At 45.7% G+C, this 19,317-nt stretch overlaps 1 protein-coding gene across 1 annotated transcript in view; it reads left to right on the forward strand.

Moving 5' to 3' along the window:
• Window positions 1-6,692: 6,692 nt before the first annotated feature.
• The window catches only part of GCNT3 (glucosaminyl (N-acetyl) transferase 3, mucin type), a 90,319-nt gene continuing 77,694 nt past the window's right edge, over window positions 6,693-19,317 (forward strand). Inside the window, exon 1 of the mRNA XM_027123175.1 lies at window positions 6,693-6,806. The gene's annotated coding sequence lies outside the window, so the exon portion shown is untranslated. The remainder of the gene's footprint in view (window positions 6,807-19,317) is intronic.

The following is a 19,317-nucleotide window of genomic DNA, read 5'->3' on the forward strand; positions in this document are numbered from 1 at the left end:
GATGGCTTATGCCCCTGGTCACAGCTGATTGGACCAAGGTAGACACCCTATCAAAGACAGCCAATCAGAGGTGAGCTGTTGACTTCTAATATGGTTTGGCGCAAAAGGCTGAGTTGGGTCTATAGTTATTTAAACTTGCATGCAGTCCCTTCTGCTTGCTAGGGGATGAGGTGGTGAAGGAGGGTTGACATAAATTAGCTAATATCTGGGTTATGTGGATATTCCTCCTACAGCTGCTTAGTGTACATTCTATATCTTGGAAGGGACAGGGAGAGACACTTACAGAGATGGAGTGAGATACAGAGGCCCCTCGTCTTCTAGGAAAGTGACAAGGCTCTGTGGTGTCAAGCAGGTGACTGTGCTTCAGGCTTTGGCCCCGAGGCTTCCACAGACAAAAGCGAGGCAGCTGATACACTGGGGAAGGAGCAAAAGGCAAGGAGTTGGAAGGTCTGTGTTTGTATCCTCACTACTGATTACAGGATGTGTGCCCTTGGATAAAAAATATACATTTGTAAAGAGCCCTGTGAGTACATGTCTGTCGATGAACAATACATTAATAACAACACCTCTAGACGTCTGGGTTTCATCATTTAGTGTAGGTAGGAATCCTCGAGGCGCTTATTCTAAATGTGTTTTTTTCAGGATCCACCCCATAGAAAATCTGCTTTAGTAGTTGTGGAGTTTTATCCCCCATCCCTCAGGTGTGTCTGACTCAGTCCACAGACCACAACTTGAAAAGCCCTGCTCTGGATGAAGGAACTAAAAGCAGGAGACAAGTCCATCTCAGTCAGTGAGCCTCCTTCTGGCTGCTCAGTCGACCGTGGCTGCACTGCCTGGGTGCTGGAGCGTCTGTGTATTTCAGAGCCCCGTCACTTAAGGCACAAACGCCAGACTGAGATCGGGAAGGGTCTTCTCGCCTTCCTGAGCATTGCGTCTAGGTGGGAGAGAACGAACCTAGGAAGGAATACGCCAACCAAACAGGAGAGGAGTTGGGTATTTCTCCAGAAACCAGACATGGTTTTCTCTCCATGGATGTGGTGTGCAGACTTTATAGTTTGGGGGCTTAGCTGGCAAATGTGGGGGAAAAGGGGCCCAGGTGTCTGAAGGAGTATCTGCTGAAAGTGCAGAGGGGCAGAGAAGCAGCCCCAGGGCAGAGGGCTATGAGAGAGCCCTACAGCCTGAGCAGAGAGCTGGTTAGGGTTAGAGCTATGGAGAGAATTCACTCTCACTCAGAGATGGCTAAAGGAGGTTCAGTGCCAACCTAAGAAATTCCCTGTGTCATTCTACAGGGTCCTGCCATCTGTCCCAAGATGGCCAATCATTTTTTTTTTTTTGAGAACAGGCTATCCCATGACATTTGCAATTGACCAGGCACTGAAAGAATTGCAGTATAGGAGTAGGGTCCAAATATGTGATCAGTTGAGATGATGGGCTGAATTTAACAGAATAATATGCAATAGAAAAGAAGCACATAAAAAGATGGTTAACGTCATTAGTCATCAAAATGTTTATAAAATCCACAATGAAATACTTCAATCCTACTAATATGGCTAGAATAAAAATGACAGACAATAACAAGTGTTGGTGAGGATGGGAAGAAATTTGGAACTCTTTTACACTGCTGGTGGGAATGTAAAATGGTGCAGCTGCTGTGGAAAACAGTCTGGCAGTTCCTCAAACGGTTAAATATAGAGTTACCACGTGACCCAGCGGTTCTACTTCTAGGTATAGATCCAAAAATATTGAAAACGCATGTTCACACAAAAATGTGTACAAGAATATTTATAGCAGGATTATTCATAATAGCCAAAAGGTGGAAACAGCCCAAATGTCCATCCACTGATGAATGGATATCCATACAATGGAATATTGTTTGGCCATAAAAAAGAATGGAATTTTGACACACAAAAGGACAAATAATATGATTCCACTTATATGAAATGGCCAGAGTAGGCAAATTTGTAGAGCTAGCAAGTAGATTGGTGGTTGTCAGGGGCTTGGGTGTGGGGAGAAGGAATGAGGTGTGATGGCCAATGGGAATGGGGTTTCTTTTTGGGGTGGTGAAATGTTCTGGAATTTGATGCTGGTGATACTCGGTAAATATATTTAAAAACTTAACTGAATTGTACACTTTAAAAGAGTGGAGTAAGCTGGGACAAAGTGAGAGAGTGGTAGTATATATGTGGACATATACACATATACACATATTTTTACCAAATGTAAAATAGATAGCTAGTGGGAAGCAGCCGCATAGCACAGGGAGATCAGCTCGGTGCTTTGTGACCACCTAGAGGGGTGCGATAAGGAGGGCGGGAGGGAGGGAGACACAAGAGGGAAGAGATATGGGGATATATGTATATGTATAACTGATTCACTTTGTTATAAAGCAGAAACTAACACACCACTGTAAAGCAATTATACTCCAATAAAAATGTTAAAATAAAATAAAAAATAAAAGAGTGGAAGAGTAGATCTCAATAAAGCTGTCATTAAAAAAACACTCAAAGAAGAAATAAAAACTTCCTTCTGAAAAAGTAATAAGAATAAATGCATGGTCCTGCCTTTGGGTCCAAGAATTAAAGGGGCTGAAGTGGACGTCTCCTTTTGTCTGGCCAGCCTCTGCCTTCTTTAGGTGACAGTCTCTGATTTCTCTGGAGAATTAGCTTCCTTCTGATGGTCCTGTTGGGAGCATAAGTTACAGGGCCCCTGACCTGCCACGCAGGGCGCAAGTAACCCTGGCTGAACCAGATCAGACTCTGGCTTGTAAGTCTGAACCCTGAGCCGAGTGGCTCGTGGAAGCTATTGGGACTGACTCCTTCCCAGGACGCCACCTGAAAGTTTCCCGCTGAGATCCCTGGGGCTGGTTCCATTCCTGTGCTTAGTTTTGGGCACGTCTCCTGAGACACTTCTTTTCTGCCTAGCTTAGCCAGAATTGGTTAAACTGGAGTTGCTTGTGAAGGGAAACCTCAGCAGATACGTTGAATCAATGTGGCATAGCAGCTGCACATGCAAAGTATCAGGAGTTTTAGCTTCAATGTTAATAACTGCAATTAACCATGATCGGTCACTTGGTGGAGCTGGCACCGTGCTAAGAACTGTGCCTGCTTTTCATTTACTTCAACCCTCTCAACGACTTCACTTGGTAGGTACTGTCTTGGCTCCATTTTACCCACGGGGGAACGAGGCACAGAGAAATTAGGTACATTTTCTGAGATCACGCAGCTGATTAATGTTGGACTCTGGATTCGAATCCAGCTCTACCTGACTCCAGAATAGTGCTCGTAACCGCTGCTCTGTACTGCCTCAAAAGGCATCGGCATTGTTGTTACCGAAAGTGGGGTCCGGCTGCTCGCCGCTCAGAAGCCAATACCCGAGAGGCAAGGTTGTTGGAAAGAAAAGTTTGCTTTATTTCAGATGCCAGCAAATGGGGCGGAAGGCAGACTCATGTCCAAAGGCCAACTGCCCCCTGACAATCATTGGGCAAGGGCTTTTAAAGGGGAGTCTCAGGGGTGTATAGGTGGAGGGAGGGGGTCCATGCAGAAACAGCACAGTCAGCTCTGACAGTCATCTTGAAATTAGTCATGCAGTGGTCTGATCAGCGTCATCTTGATTGTTTTAAGTATAGCTACTCTTTAGTTCCAGGGTCAGTTTGTTCCCATTTCCTTGAAGCCAGTTCTTGGAATTGTGGCAGCTTAAGTCATGGCTACAGTTTGGCTATCATGTAGTTAACTTCTTCCACCTGGTGTGGGTTTCAGTATCTACAAAACAGCTCAAAGTATATGGCTCAGAATATTATCTATAGTGCTTGAAGCAGAACTAAAGGCGCTTGACTTTTCTTAATGATTAAACTAGTATTATTTGGTCTTGTTTCACTGTTTTCCTTTGCTTCTGCATTTTCTCACTTCTCTGATTAAATTTATTTATTTATTTATTTTTTGCGGTTCGCGGGCCTCTCACTGTTGTGGCCTCTCCCGTTGCGAAGCACAGGCTCCAGACGCGCAGGCTCAGCGGCCATGGCTCACGGGCCCAGCCGCTCCGCGGCATGTGGGATCCTCCCGGACCGGGGCACGAACCCGCGTCCCCTGCGTCGGCAGGCGGACTCTCAACCACTGCGCCACCAGGGAAGCCCTTAAATTTATTTTTTCACTAAAGTTTTTGTATAGACAAAAGACAGGCAGGGGACACGGCGGTGGGGAGGACCATAGGGGTCCTGCTCTGTTTCACTGTGGAGGGTTGCCCTGAGCAAATGGAACCTCCGGCTGTGACCTGAGAAGTTCAAGGTGGCAGAGTACATCCTGCCTTTCCCTGTCAGTGGTCTCAAAGGTAGGGCCTGTGCTTTAAGACACTTGATGGCAGAGTTATCAACCCTCACTGCACATTACAACCACCCAGGAAGGTTTAAAACCGCTGATGCCTGGATCCCACCCTCTTGATGTAATTGGTCTGCGGGGCTGCTGGGCCATGGGATTGTTTTCCAGTTTCTCAGATGATTCTAATATGCAGCCATGGTTGCCAGCTTCTATTTTTTGAAAACTTGAAAGGCATACTATACACCTGTGGATCTTGTTAAAATGCAGACTCTGATTCTGGATGGGACCCAGGAGTCATATCTCTAACAAGCGCCAGGTGATTCCCAGTAGAAATGCCATCCCAGGTGGAAGTCTTCATACTCAAAGTGGTGACCAGCAACAACAGCACCACCTGGAGCTTTTTAGTAATTTAGACTCCTGGGCCCCGCCCAGACCTATGGAACCCAAGCAGGAATGCCAGGGAGAGCCCAGGTGATTTTCATGCACATTAAGGTGTGAGAAGCACGCTGGGCCCGGGGTATATTTAAAGAAGAGCGAGGAGGCTAATGATGAGATTCAGAACTGAGGCGTCTGGGCAGGCGTGAACGGAATTGAGGATGTGTAGCCAGGAGGAGAGAAGAAAGAAGAGAAGGAGGCAGGTAGGTGTTTTGACCCTTGTAGAGGCTGTTTCAGGATGGAGGAGGGGACTGAGGGATGTGTCATCCAGAGGAAGACCTAGGAGGTCAGGGGGACTCATTCTGTCCAGCGGGGTTGGTTGGTTCTTTGGTTGGCTGCCCCTGGGGCTCTGGGGGTGACGCTTCTTGTCAAGGAGGTCACACTCGATTAATGATGGCGGAAGGAATTCAAGCGTTGTAAAGATTTGATGATTTCTAAGCTGTCTTGCTACTCTGAAATTGTGTCTGTGGAGTTGAAGAGGTTGGATTTGTCGGGTTCACCTGGGGACCTAGTACCTGTGGAGCTGAGGTGAGATGTGTCAGAACTTGAGTTTGGGGTCCGGGTGAATGCAGTATTTCGGGGTGAAACTGATGAAAACCAACCTACTGTGAGGAGATGCCTACAAAACGGTGTCAGGGAGGAAGACATTTTCCTTTACCCCCAGGGTGCTTCAGGCTGGTCTAAGAATTAAATTGACATCGGGGAGATTAACGGGAGAAAAATCAAACAAAAGCTTAGTAACGTGTGTACGTGGGAGAGACTCAGGAAAATTGAGTAGCTCGCCAAAATGGCTGAAACCCTCACCTTAAATACCATCTTCAGCTAAAGACACAAGAGGATGTTAAAGCTGGGGAGACTCAGTTATGGGCGGTGACCAGGAAAAGCACAGTAAACCAGGGTAGGGTTACTATGTGGATTGAAGTCAGTGCCTCTCCACTGATAAGTTTCTAGAGGTTAGGTCATCCTTTTCTTCCTGGTACAGAGAGGGAGTCGCCTCTAAAAATGGGGGTTTCCCTTACGACTCTGTTTCTTGCAAGAGGGCAACTCCTATTTGGTTTTCAGAGCCCTTCCCACATTTGCTGTTTTTCAGAAAATGACCAGCTTAAAACAATATGCCAAAGAGACATATTTTAGGGTGGCAAATTCTGCTCCCCTACAGGGGAGACGTATTTTACATAAGAGCATGTGGGAGGAGACTCTGGACACCTCCAAATCCAGCAGGGGTGACCCCAAAGTCCTGAGGCCCCGTCTTGCTGTGCTCTGATCTCTGAGGTCATGACGTGTGACCAGAAGACATGGGCTGGGAGGTGGAACCAGGGGTTGGGGTCACGTTGGAGGGGTGTTTATCTGGCACCAGCCGGAGAAGAGGATCTCAGATTGGGGTGGCCTGGTGCTTTAGGTAGAAACAGCTCTAGGAGGGAGAGGGGGAACCATGACGTCCTCGGGTGGAAGGACCGGACTCCCGTGGTTTCAAGCAGTGTGGGTTCACTGTGCCTGTGAATTGAGGGCGAGAAGCCGAGCGGGGGCCACGCAGGGAGACCTGGGAAGGAGAGGTCTGGGCCCCCGGGCGGCTTCACAGGTGTTGGCAACTTGGCTTTCTGGATCTTATTTCTTGGGTTCTGTCTTTCCAATGGTTCAGTTCCCCTCTCTGCCCCAGTGTGTGCCTCGTGTCTGCTGGTGGGATCCGCAGCCTCTCTGTGGCTTCCACAACCTCGGGAGGCGGCTGGGAGAGAGGCCAAGAGCCCCAAAGGACAGAGGCTACAGAGGGTGGGGATCCTGTGTCCAGGCGCTTGTGGCCTGAGCCCTCGCTCTTCGCTCACCTGGACGAGACTTGAGGGCACTTTGCTTGCGTGTGAAACACCCAGGAAGACTCTCCTCTCCCACAGAGGAACTTCCTTTATCTTTCTCGAAACCCGGAGCCCTCTTAGGCAAGCTTGCATTTTGTCTGTATTTGGTAGAGAGTGGGATTCAGAGAAACACTTACGCTAAGTGTGCAGGCCCCGGGGCGTTCTGTGTGTGGCGCTTTCCTGCCCTTCCTCAGGGCTTTCTCCTTGGTTGCAGGTATGCTGGGCAAGGGCAGTGCGTGGGGCGCCAGGTTGGGGGACATCCTGTGTGGTGATGGGGGTGGTGAAGGCCAGGGTCGCAGCAGGAACGTGCCGAGGACCTGCTTGGTCTTCCTTAGGAGCAAACCCATCAAGCCTCTGGTGGGTTTCTCAGGCCTTCCTCTCAGACGGGGGAGCTTCAGACTTCTGTAGCCAGCACTTGGGAAAGGCAGGTCAGACGGAAAAGCAGTCAGGTGCTGGGGGCCCTGCCTGGGACCCCGCCTTGGTCATCCTGGATCGGGGGGAGGCAAAGGGAACCTGCAAACTGAGTGAATCCCTATTCTGATCTGTGCCGTTCCTCCCGGCTAGAATCTCCTGGAATCCTCATAAAACTCTCCATTTGGAGATGACACACTGCATCTCAGAGACGTGCCTTGCCCGAGGTTCCCCCACTACGAGGTGCAGCCCTGGGACGCCTGGGGTGCTTGTGCATCGCACACAGGTGCTCACAGAGGCTTGGGCCACCTCAGGCGGGGGAGGGGCTCTCCCTGCTCAGGTGTCTTAACTGCTAGGACACGTGGAAACCCTTTCAGACCAGAAGAAAGGGCTATTGTTCTCCAGGCCCTTATCCTACCTTCAGGAGCTCTCGCTTTTAATCACATTTGAACTGATTATTATGATTCCAGGAAGCCAGCATTAGATTTCATTTACCTTCGTGTTTGGGCCCACCAGGAAGTAACCTTTGCTCAGAGCTGAGTGTTCCCTGGGCACCCCGCCTTAGGAGGAAGTTGATGAAAGTTCTGTTGCATCTGCTGCTTGAATAGTTTCCACCCAACAGTTGGAGCCCCACTCCAGGGGGGTATTAGTCACCCTGTCTTGAGCTGAATCAGATTTTCTGTGGGCTTTGTCAGCTCACCTCTGTGAGGGGAGGAGTGACTGTCTCCTTAGGTACCCATATTGGTCGGGCTCTGAAGTTCATGCTCTCAGCCCTGCTGACTATTAAATCCCGTGGTTTGTCCTGAGCTAGCAACATGTCGGCTCTTTGCCAGATACCACCATAAAGTCTGCAAGAAACTGTACTTACGAGAAACTTCTTGAATAGACAGTTATTCAATTTTTCGAATTCAGGGGATGATTGCAATGGTCTGATCTTCTACTGCGTCCAGCATACAAAGCAGTCCTTCTCATACTTAAGTTAGGTAATGTCATTTTTCCACTCAAAACCCTCCAATGGCTTTTTCTGAAGTACCTGCTGTGATCTACCAAGCCCTATGTTACTCGCCTTGCCTGCCTACCAACCATTTCTTCCCTCCCTTGAGGGCTTCTTGACTCACCCTGACTTTTTGCTCTGGTCACATTACCTTGTGTGCTGTTCATCCTACTATTTCCTCCCTACCTCAGGGCCTTTGCACTTGCTGTTCCCCTAGGTATCCACATAGCTTTCTCACTTCTTGCAGGTCATTACTCAAATGTGACCTTCTCACTGAGACCTTTCCTGGCTACTCCCTAGACTCTTCCTCCCTCCAGCACTCCCTTTGATATACCCATCTGATATACCGTATACTTTTACTTTATTGTGTATTGCCCATTCCTTTACTCTAGGATTTAAGCTTTCTGAGGCAGGATGTTATTTGTGCTTGCTTGCTTGCAGAGAACAGTATCAGGCAGTAAGGTGCTCAAATACCTGAGTGAGTAGATGAATGACCATCTCCAACACAATGCCTTTGGAGGCCAGTTATGTAACAAAAGTATGAAACGACTGGAATAAAAACAAAGGTGGGTGGAGAGTTGAGACATGCACATCCCTGCTAACAGCATTAACTTAAACAACAGCAGTAACAATCACAAAACAGTTCCAGCGGGCTTCCCTGGTGGCGCAGTGGTTGAGAGTCCGCCTGCCGATGCAGGGGACACAGGTTCGTGCCCTGGTCCGGGAAGATCCCACATGTCACGGAGCGGCTGGGCCCGTGAGCCGTGGCCGCTGAGCCTGCGCTTCCGGAGCCTGTGCTCTGCAATGGGAGAGGCCACAACAGTGAGAGGCCTGCGGACCGCAAAAAAAAAAAAACCCACAAAAAACAAAAAAACAGTCCCAGTGACACCAAGCCCATGTGTGTGCTGCTAGTTTGTGACTGAGTATGTCAGATGGGCTGGACTTCCCTAGAATTGCTGTCAGTGAATAGCCCTGAGGAGAGGTGCCCATGGTTTTCCTTGAGGGATCTTCTAAGAAGTAGTTTTGTGAAACTGTCATTTTGAACATTCTAAAGATAATGATGCATTGTTCATTACATTGTATCTGTAGAAGGAACTTTTTTTCTCCTATTGGTATCAGGTCAGGTATGTGTTTCTCAAACCATTTTATTTTTGAATCCTATAGACCCTAGGACTCATGTTACTGATAGTTGTTTTTCCAGGTAGAAAATTTAGAATTGAAACTGTAACCCTCTTAAAGGTGTGAGACGTCCTGGCATACATTTTGTATCAGCCACGTTCCTGATTCCATATTATGTCCTGTCCCTTTTGTGCCTTTGCCTCATCTTTCTTTCTTTTTTTTTTTTTTTTTTTTTGCGGTAAGCGGGCCTCACACTGTTATGGCCTCTCCCGCTGCGGAGCACAGGCTCCGGACGCGCAGGCTCAGCGGCCATGGCTCACGGGCCCAGCCGCTCCACGGCATGTGGGATCTTCCCGGACCAGGGCACGAACCCGTGTCCCTTGCGTCGGCAGGTGGACTCTCAACTACTGCGCCACCAGGGAAGCCCAGCCTCATCTTTCTTACTCAAACCTAATCCAATAAGAGAAGAAGTAAACTGAATACTTGCTCAGGCTTCTAGGAATAAACAACATCCAGAATAAATAGAACAGTTTCCCTTTGTTTTCTTACTAATACCCTCTAACTCAAAGGTGTCATGTGCTATGATAGTCACTGGAAAGTGAGAGAGAAATACAACTGAGGGAGGGAAGGACAGGAGATGGAAGAGGCTTCAGAGAAGGTTGGAAATAAGTGGTGAGAGGAGCAGAATGAAATGGCTCTTCTCCAAGAATTAGATCGTCCCTCTTACTATACAAGATCAGACCTCGTGAAACACAAAGAACATTCCCACAGTGGCCTGGCCAGCCATAGGTGCTTCGCACAGGTATATTGAAGGAAGTGCAGCTTCTTCTATTGGGAGGTTTGGGAATATCTAATGGTCTTGTCTCACATTCAGGTTCTGGACCCCTCTGGTTTCCTCATGACTCACAAGAGTGGGGGTCCCACCCGGCTGTGACTGACTATACCATCCCAAGAAGACTGTCACTCATTGACTTTTAGAGGTCCTCCCTTTGTTCATTTCTCAGAAACTTCATATTTGTGATCAGGACAAATAAAACGCCCATGCCTGAGCCTCTAGCTGGGTGAGCACAGCTGTGAAACTGACAGCAATCCTGACACTAGGGATACTACCCCCGTGACGTGGTCAGAGGAGAGGTCACGATTGCTTTTTATCTGACTTTATCCAGGAAATGCCCCAGTATCTCCCAACCTCTGATGCGCTAATGCGTTTACTGTGAGTGCAGAGTAAGTGTTTAACTGCCTGTTTTCTCATTAGTATCATTATTCTAATAATTGTGTTGATTCTGTTCATATGTTGCAAGAATGTTTCCTCATTTTCCTCCAGGAGGACTGTGCTCTGAATATTGCCTGATATCTGGAAGCCCTTTATGATGCTTAGCAACTGCATGACTCATGGCTGCCCATCAGCTGTTGTCAGTTTAAGAGAATGGTTCTATTATCTCCTCTAGCCAGTTTTCTTCCTGCTTTCATCACACACACACACACACCCTTCCAATTTTAAAAGACTCCCCAAAGGTGGGTGTCCCACCTATCTACTCAAGTTCCTCTTTTCTTCTGGCAGGAAGCTCAACTCATTATTTGATCTCCCCATGGCCAGAATTAAGTAAAACATGATTTATCAAGCACCTTCTACGTGTCACATACTGTTCTAGGGAGCGGGGAGGTAGCAGTGAACAAAACAAACTCTCCTTCCTTCCTGGAGCGAACTTCGCGGTGAGGGGAGAGAGGCAGTAAATGAAATAGGTAAAAGACGTGACGGTAAGCGTTAGGGAGGTAAATAAACCAGGAAAGGGGGTCAGGGCATGTGTGTGCCCACGTGGAGGGACGTAACTTGCAAGTGAGAGTTCAGCGAAGCTTGTCCTCGGAAGGTGGCATTTGAGTCATGACTTGCAGGAGTGAGCCGTCCTGGGAACCAGGGACAAGAGTACAGGTACTAGAATACAAGGAAGAATGGAGCCCCTGAGGAAGGAGGTATTGGCAGGCCAGGAGCAGCGAAGAGACCCACGGCTGGAACCGTGGCCAGAGGTGTGGGAGGACTGGTCTGAAAACCTGAAGGGGTGCAGCCGATAATGACGGGCGTAGTGAGGAATCTGGCTTTGGCTGATGTGAGAGCCATTAAAAGGTCGTGAGCAGAGCGTGACATAATCTGGCTTGAGTTTTAGCTGTTCCTTGTAACTGCTATGCGGAGAAGGGCAAGGGTCAAGGAAGCAGGGAGCCTGGTTAGATGGCGTCATGGCCTCAGGATGGTGACCCAGCGGGGGGGGTGGTGGATAAACCCTCCGCGGCTCACATAGCACCCTAAGATGGTGACTGATCTCCTGTCTAAAACCATCAAAAATAGTAAAGATGAAAGTTCTAAATCAGGTGATTCCTATTTAATCATAGACCAGTGTTCAATAAATGGATATTTGGTTCTATTAAGAAGGATAAAAGTGGTATTGGAGGGCTTCCCTGGTGGCGCAGTGGTTAAGAATCTGCCTGCCAATGCAGGGGACACGGGTTCGAGCCCTGGCCCGGGCAGATCCCACATGCCGCGGAGCAGCTAAGCCCGTGAGCCACAACTACTGAGCCTGCGCTTTAGAGCCCGTGAGCCACAGCTACTGAAACCCGTGCACCGTGCTCCGCAATAAGAGAAGCCCATGCACCGCAATGAAGACCCAACGCAGCCAAAAATAAAAATAAATAAAATTAATTTATTAAAAAGATAGTGGTGAGTTGTTTAAACTTTACAGAAAAGTTTTATACACACAGCTTCATTTAGTCTTTTTAACTAGCTCATGCGCCTTTTAAACTAGATACCATTGTCTATTTTAATTTAAATCATAAGAAAATTAGTACAAGATAAAATAAAATTCAGACAGAGCCCGATGGTTTGAAAATGAAAAATAAAGGCTTCCTTGCTCATGTTAGCCCTGTCTCCCTCAGACCATCTCAGCTTTTCAAGAGCCTAGAGAGAAATCATCTAGCACATAAAAGCAGGGAATTTATATCTTCCCACCCAAACCAGATCAACCCAGCACAGTTTTCTGTGCCTTGAGTTTTTTCACTTAATAATCCATCTTCATGCCCTTTGCACATTCACACAGGGGAATCTATCCCCGGTCTTAATGTCTGCGTAGGTTAGGTTCAGACCTTGGAGTTCTATTTTAAATAACGTGACAGGAAAATCTTGAGAGATGAGCAGAGTTAGTCGTTTTGTAAAACAGGAAACTCTGGTTCAGGGAGAGAAGGTGACTGACCCCTTGTTTTGCAATGAGTGACAGAACTAAGCCTCAGGTGTTGGGTCAGTTCCTTGTGATTCCCACCGGCACCGAGAAAGCGTCCTCAGGAGTGAGAGGAATAGAAAGCAAATTGGCCTGTTAGAAATGGTGTGGGAGGGGCTCTTGGACTGTTCAGGAGCCACACAGGACAATCTCCTGCAGCCCTCTCCTCCTGCCCTCAGGTTCCTGTCAGTAAAGAATGGCTTTGATCCTTTGATGCAGCTGCTAAGGGCTTAATGGGGAAGCTCTTAAATCAGGGAAGCAATTAAGCTGTCAGGTGGGAGATCACCTAGTAGAGTAATTGCCACAGTCTCAGTGCTGAGCCGCTTGCCTGTTTGCATTTCTCTCTGTGTCATTTCCTCTGCTGGGTGGGACGTATGCCTGTCAAAGAAGTTCTCTCCTGTTTTTATACATTTTATATTTTCTTAAATTTATTTTATATTGGAGTATCATTGATTCACAGTGTTGTGTTAGTTTCAGGTGTATACCCGAAGTGATTCAGATATACATATACAAGTATCTATTCTTCAAATTCTTCTCCCATTTAGCTTATTACAGAATATTGAGCAGAGTTCCCTTTGCTATACAGTTGGTCCTTGTTGGTTATCTGTTTTAAATGTAGCAGTGCGTACATGTCAATCCCAAACTTCCCGTCTATCCCTGTCCCCCTTTCCCCCCCCAGTAACTGTAAGTTTGTTCTAAGTCTGTGAGTCTGTTTCTCTTTTGTAAATAAGTTCATTTGTATCATTTTTAAAGATTCTGCATATAAGTGATATTACATGATATTTGTCTTTCTTTGTCTAACTTACTTCACTTAGTGTGATAATCTCTAGGCCCATCCATGTTGCTGCAAATGGCATTTCATTCTTTTTAAAGACTGAGTAATATTCCATTGCTTCCATGTCTTGGTTATTGTAAACAGTGCTGCAGTGAACATTAGGGTGTGTGTATCCTTTCAAACCATGGTTTTCTCCAGATATATGCGCAGGGGTGGGGTTGCTGGACATGATAGCTCTGTTTTTAGTCTTTTAAGGAACCTCAATACTGTTCTCCATAGTGGTTGTACCAATTTACATTCTCACCAATAGTGTAGGAGGGTTCCCTTCTCTTCACCGTCTCCAGCATTGTTTGTAGACTTTTTGCTGATGGCCATTCTGACTGGTGTGAGGTGATACCTCATTGTAGTTTTGATTTGCACTTCTCTAATAATTAGCGATGTTGAGCATGTTTCCATGTGCATCTTGGCCATCTGTATGCCTTCTTTGGAGAAATGTCTATTTAGGTCTTCTGCCCATTTTTTGATTGGGTTGTTTTTTTGATATTGAGCTGCATGAATTGTTTGTATATTTTGGAGGTTAATCCCTGTCGGTTGCGTGGGTTCTTTTTTTTTGTTTGGTTTGTGGTTTCCTTTGCTGTGCAAAAGTTTTTGAGTTTAACTGGGTCCCATTTGTTTATTTTGTTTTTATTTCCATTACTCTCAGAGACAAATTGAAAGATATTGCTGTGATTTATGTCAAATAGTGTTCTGCCTGTGTTTTCCTCTAAGAATTTTATAGTACCCAGTCTTGCATTTAGGTCTTTAATCCATTTTGAGTTTAATGGTATTAGAGAATGTTCTAATTCATTTTTTTTAATAAATTTATTTTAATTTTTGGCTGCATTGGGTAATTGTTGCTGCATGCGGGCTTTCTCTAGTTGCGATGAGCGGGGGCTACTCTTCGTTGTGGTGCACAGGCTTCTTACTGGGGTGGCTTCTCTTGTGGAGCATGGGCTCTAGGCACATGGGCTTCAATAGTTGTGGCCCACAGGCTCTATCTAGAGCACAGGCTCAGTAGTTGTGGCACACAGGCTTGGTTGCTTTGTGGCATGTGGGATCTTCCTGGACCAGGGCTCAAACCCATGTCCCCTGCATTGGCAGGTGGATTCTTAACCACTGCAACACCAGGGAAGTCCTCTAATTTCATTTTCTACATGTAGCTGTCCAGTTTTCCCAGCAGCATTTATTGAAGAGACTGTCTTTCCTCCATTGTATAGTGTTGCCTCCTTTGTCGTAGATTAAGTGACTGTAGGTGTGTGGGTTTATTTCTGGACTTTCTATCCTGTTCCATTGATCTATATTTCTGTTTTTGTGCCGGTACCATACTGTCTTGATGACTATAGTCTGAAGTCAGGGAGCCTGATTCCTCCAGCTGTTTTTTGTTGTTGTTTGTTTGTTTGTTTTTCCCTCAAAATTGCTTTGCCTATTTGGGGTCATTTGTGTCTCCATACAAATTTTAAGATTTTTACATTTTATATTTTCAAAATGGATGGATCCTTATTTCTTCTGATTATAAAGTTAGTGAATGTTCATCATAAAACACACACATACTACATATGAACATAAAATAGGAAAAATTTCCATGTAATTCTCCCAGTGCAGCAAAACACCGTTAATAATTTAGGTCAGTTTCTAATGCAGGTGTTTGGTGTGTGCCTGCATACATGTGTGTAAGTGAGTGTGTATGCTTCCTTTTTATGCAGATGAATTGTTACTCATATTCCCCTACACTTGTTTTCATTGACAACCTGTCCTGGCTCTTTTCCCATGTATCTCATTCCTTCTATGCTCTAAACCATTTTTTAAAGATTCCAAGTGACTCTATTAAAATGGTTTAATGACTTCATAAGCTTTTATAGTCAAGAAGTACCATAAAGTATTCTTATTTTGGTGGCTTTCAATTTTTTACTCTTACAAATAGAATCCCAATACACATACACACACACATTTTAAATGCTCAGTTATTCAACTCATCAATAGTGAAAAAAACAGATCAGGCTTGTTGGCTAGAAGTGAGGTGAGCCAGGCTTCCTTTCTGGCTCCGCTATCTTGGAAGTATCCTTGATCTGCTGTGTAATGTTAGGCCAATCCCGTCCCTTCTCTGGATCCTTTTTTTCTCCCCCAACTCCACAAAAAATTTCAAACTCAAAAGCAGAAAGTGTTTGTTGTGGAGCCCTTGCTACGTGTGTGGAGGCGTACCACTGAGCGCTCTGGGGAAACTGAGAAGAACAGAACATGGACCTAGTCCCCCACAGCATTACACCCTGGTAACACGGCACATGCATGTGGTGGGTCAGGTGAATCGGGATCCTTCCCACCATCCTCCTACATTAAAGAAAGGCAGGGTCTTGATAACAATGGGGAAGGGGTGGCGATTCAGGAATAGCATAAACCAAACCACGGAGGTGGGGAAGTGGCAGGAACATGTGGGGACAGTGGGGAGCACAGTGGGCTGAGAAGTTCAGGTGGTTTAGTGATGAACTAGAAGGGCAGTTTGGTGATGGTAGGGCTTTGGATGTTAAGAAGAGGTATTTGGACTTGACTTGATCTAAAGCAATGAGCAGTCCTAGAAGATGAGGGGGGGCGGTGTTGGGAATTCATACAATTACAAAGCCCATTTTGTGGCCAAGTAAAAGGAGTGTGTGTGTGTGTGTGTGTGTGTGTGTGTGTGTGTGTGTGTGTGTTGGCCCTGGGATCACACCTTAGAATGTAATTGCTAGATTGGCATGTAGCCCAACTCTTTGGTGTGAAAAGATAACAAAGACCCAGAGGGTGTGAGGGTCTTGCTCCCGGGTACACTGTGAGTGACAGGTGCAGGTGTGGACACAAACCTGGGCTGTGTGACTGAGTGATGCTCCAGCCTCACTGTCAACCTGCTAAAGGCTTGTAACATAACGGCTTGGAAGAAAGCACTGAGCTTGGCATCTGGAGTTCAGGGTTCCAGTTCCAGCTCTGCCCTGGCTGTCTAGACCCTCCTAGATGGGCAGTTTATATGTAGTTAAATTGAATCATTGGATTAGGGCATAAAGCTTGTTCTTCTCCACCTACACAGTCTAAATCATAATTCTGTGTTTTGAAAAGCCCTTTTGTACATATTACCTTATTTAACTCTTTTTACATTATTTATTTATTTATTTATTTTTGGCTGCGTTGGGTCTTCGTTGCTGCGTACAGGCTTTCTCTAGTTGCGGTGAGCAAGGGCTACTCTTCATTGCGGTGTGCGGACTTCTTATTGTGGTGTCTCCTCCTGTTGTGGAGCATGGGCTCTAAGCGTGTAGACTTCAGTAGTTGTGGCCTGTGGGTTCTGGAGCGCAGGCTCAGTAGTTGTGGCGCATGGGCTTCGTTGCTCTGCAGCATGTGGGATCTTCCCGGACCAGGGCTCAAACCCATGTCCCCTGCACTGGCAGGCGGATTCTTAACCACTGCGCCACCAGGGAAGTCCTACATATCTTTTTGTAATGAGCTGCTTTGCCCGTTTTGTTAGGTTCATGTTGTACGTAGCTATAGTTTGTTCACTTTTACTGCTGGGTGCACTATTCCACTATGTAAATATGCTACAGTTTATATATTCTACTCTTGGTGAACATTTGGGTTGTTTCCTGTTTAGGGCTGTGATATTGTGGTATATAAGAAATACATTTTTGGTGTTTGTCTGTGGTTCCTGGCTCATTGTTCCCCAAATCCTTGAAATTTCCTGAGCGATAAGAGCAATGGGAACGATGTTTTGTTCTAATGATTGGTCTCTTGTCCTTAGTACCTTCCCCAAAGGCAGAATGGGTGTCTTGTTATTCATAACAAGCCCCTTTCTACCACAACTGGTTTTATGTAAATGAGGTGACTTTTGGAAAGCACCTTAAGAATAGGGGCTGGTTGCCAGGCAACTAATCATATATTGAGAGGGTTGGAATCTTCAGTCCCCCTTCCACTTCCCCTGTCCCATGACCTCCAAGGAGGGGTGAGAGGCTGAAGGTTGAATCAGTCACTAAAGGCCAATGACTTACTCAACAGTGACAACGTAGTGAAGCCTTCATAAAAACACAAAGTGAGGGGGTTTGGAGCTTCCAGGTTAGGAAACCAGAGAGTTTCCACGTGCCACCGTGCAGGGTTTAAAATTTCATGAGGACAGAAACTCCTTTGTTCAGGACTTCACTCTATGTACCTCTTCATGTGGCTGTTGATTTGTATCCTTTAATATCCTTGGTAATAAACCAGTAATCTAGCGAGTAAACAGGTTTCCTGAGTTCAGTGAGCCCGTATATAAATTGAACCCAAGGAAGGGGTTGTGGGAACTTCTGATGTATAGCCAGTTGGTCGGAAGCTAACCTGGGTTTGTGAGTGTCAATTGCAGTAGCGGGCTGTCTTGTGGCACTCAGTCCTTAACCTGTGGAATCAGTTGCTCTCCCTGGGTAGACTGTGTCAGAATTGAGTTGAATGGTAGGACACCCAGCTGGGGTCAGGGAATTGCTTGCTGGTGTGAGGAAAACCCTCCCCAAGCATTGAAATTGAGTGTGCAGAACTTACAGGGGCTATTGAAGGTAAGGCTCCTGAGAATATTTTTGTATCTGTATCTGGTGAACAGGTACACACATTTCTGATGGTTATATGCTTAGGAGTAGAATTGCTGAGTCAGAGTGTGAATATCTTCAACTTCAGTAGATACTACCAAATTGTCTTCATAGTGGCTGTACCAGCTTATACTCCAACCAGCAGTGTAGGAAAGTTTGTTACTTCACATCCTCACTGACACTTGGTATTGTGAGTCTTTAAAACTTAAAGCCAATCAGCAGGTCTGTAATGCTATTTAATGGTGGTTTTAATTGGTATTTTCCTATCACTGGTGAAGCTCAGCATGTTTTCCTGTTTATTGGCCATTTGGATGTCCTCGCTTGTAAATACCTGGTCTCTTACCATTTTCTTCCTCTTAGTTTCTTGTCTTTTCTCATGGTGCAAAGAAATGTTTTGTTACATTGCAAATGTTATCTTCACCTTTGTGGCTAAGTCTTTACACTCTCAAGCCTGCTTTTTTCACTTGGTAACATATGCATATCGTTCCACACCTTGCCCTTGAAAAATACGGTTGACCCTTGAACATCACAGGGATTAGGGATTCCCCCCTCCCCAATCAAAAATCTCCGTGCTGCTATCTGCCTCAAAAACGAAGGAATTGATAAATGATTCACTCGAGGGCAGGAAGCTGAAACAGTTTGGTTAGAATCGGGATTCAAACTCTAGTTCTTGTGATTCCACATGCTGCGATCTCTAATCAAAGAAACTTTGCCCCACACTCAGTTGACTTGTGTGTTCATCTGTAAAAAGAAAATACAGGTATTATATTTATTGAAAAAAATTCACCTGTCAGTGGACCTGTGCAGTTCAAACTCATGTTGTCCAAGGGTCACTGTGTACCCTGAGGCTCTTTCCATTCTCAGGACATAAAAAACTCCCCCCTGCTTTTTATAGCTATAGTGTGTTCTTACAGTAATTTACCATAGTTGATTTCAGTTAACTTTAATTAGACCCTATTGATGGACACAGAAGTGTTTCTACTACTTGGCAACAATTTATTGCAAAAAATGCTTCAATAGGTCTTATCCTAATATATCTTTATGCATGCTGAAGTACTTCTGTAGGATAAGTTCCTAGAAGTAGCACTGCAGGTCAGAGTCGTTGCATTTTTTATGTTGATAATTAGTGTCACATGGCTCTCTGTAGAGAGAACTCCTTAGCTTCTGCACAGTCTTATCTGTGTGGTTCTGTCATATTTTAAGTTTTTCAAATCTAATAGGGAACAAATGGTGCCTTAATGTAGTTTTTAAAAAAAACTTTATTGTGCTATGACTGACATAAAATACGGTGCAAATATTTAAAGTGTACAATTTAAGTTTTGCCAACATTTGTGAAACCATCACAACAATCAAGTGAATGAATATGTCCATCATGCCCTAAACTTGTCTCCTGTCCCTTTTGTATACCCTTCCCTTTCCCTCCCCACTCCTCCCCTCCCTAAGCAATCAAAGAGCTGTTTTCTGTCGCTGTAGATGGGCTGGCATTTTCTAATTTGTCCATTTACCTGTTGGACATAGGAGTTGTTTGCAGTTTATTTTTTTATTATTACAAAAACTAT

This window comes from Aethalodelphis obliquidens, unplaced genomic scaffold (assembly GCF_003676395.1).
Source record: "Aethalodelphis obliquidens isolate GAN/ISIS:26980383/991018 unplaced genomic scaffold, ASM367639v1 scaffold26, whole genome shotgun sequence".
Lineage (NCBI taxonomy): Eukaryota > Metazoa > Chordata > Mammalia > Artiodactyla > Delphinidae > Aethalodelphis > Aethalodelphis obliquidens.